The 980-nt window shown below is 42.4% G+C and overlaps 1 protein-coding gene across 1 annotated transcript in view; it reads right to left on the bottom strand.

The window, feature by feature from the left end:
- LOC109886949 (latent-transforming growth factor beta-binding protein 2) overlaps positions 1-87 on the bottom strand; it is a 30,056-nt gene extending 29,969 nt beyond the window's left edge. Inside the window, exon 1 of the mRNA XM_031811068.1 lies at positions 1-87. This exon is cut by the window's left edge and continues 174 nt beyond it. The gene's annotated coding sequence lies outside the window, so the exon portion shown is untranslated.
- Between the last annotated feature and the right edge of the window lie 893 nt (positions 88-980).

Here is a 980-nt window from a genome sequence, read left to right on the forward strand (position 1 = left end):
TTCCGTATGATAAATGGTGAGAACATGAACAGGAGAAAAAGACAATGACATTTTCCCTCTCCTTTGGCGAGACAACTCTCTGTGTGAGCCTCGTGGTTGGAAAAACTACTATTTTGTTCTCCGCTCTCCCTTTCTCTTTCTGTTAGAGCCCGCCCCTTTCTGTTAGAGCAACCCACTTTCTCTGTCTGTTAGAGCCCGCCCCTTTCTCTGTCTGTTAGAGCCCGCCCCTTTCTCTGTCTGTTAGAGCCCGCCCCTTTCTCTGTCTGTTAGAGCCCGCCCCTTTCTCTGTCTGTTAGAGCCCGCCCCTTCCTCTGTCTGTTAGAGCCCGCCCCTTTCTGTTAGAGCCCGCCCTTTTCTCCCTGATTCACACTCCCCCTTATTTTTCACCCTTATCTCTCTTTTGCTCCTTTCTGTTTCACTCTTATTTTCCAATTCAAAGGGCTTTATTGGCATGGAAAACATATGTTAACATTCCCAAAGCAAGTGAAATAGATAATAAACAAAAACAATCAGATATGAACATGAAGCATCACAAAAGTTACAAAGTAATAAAGACATTTCAAATGTCATATTATGTCTATATACATTGTGCTGTAATGATGTGCAAATAGTTGAAGTACAAAAGAGAAAATGAATAAACATAAATATAGGTTGTATTTACAATGGTGTTTGTTCTTCACTGGTTGCCCTTTTCTTGTGGCAACAGGTCACGTCTTGCTGCTGTGATGGAACACTGTGGAATTTCACCCAGTAGATATGGGAGTTTATCAAACTTAGATTTGTTTTCAAATTCTTTGTGGGTCTGTTGAATCTGAGGGAAGTATGTGTTTCTAATATGGTCATACATTTGGCAGGAGGTTAGGAAGTGCAGCTCAGTTTCCACCTCATTTTGTGGGCAGTAGCCTGTCTTCTCACGGCAGCCTTCTCAACAGCAAGGCTATGCTCACTGAGTCTCTACAGAGGCAAAGATTTCCTTCATT

The sequence above is a fragment of the Oncorhynchus kisutch genome, unplaced genomic scaffold, assembly GCF_002021735.2.
Source record: "Oncorhynchus kisutch isolate 150728-3 unplaced genomic scaffold, Okis_V2 Okis01b-Okis20b_hom, whole genome shotgun sequence".
NCBI lineage: Eukaryota > Metazoa > Chordata > Actinopteri > Salmoniformes > Salmonidae > Oncorhynchus > Oncorhynchus kisutch.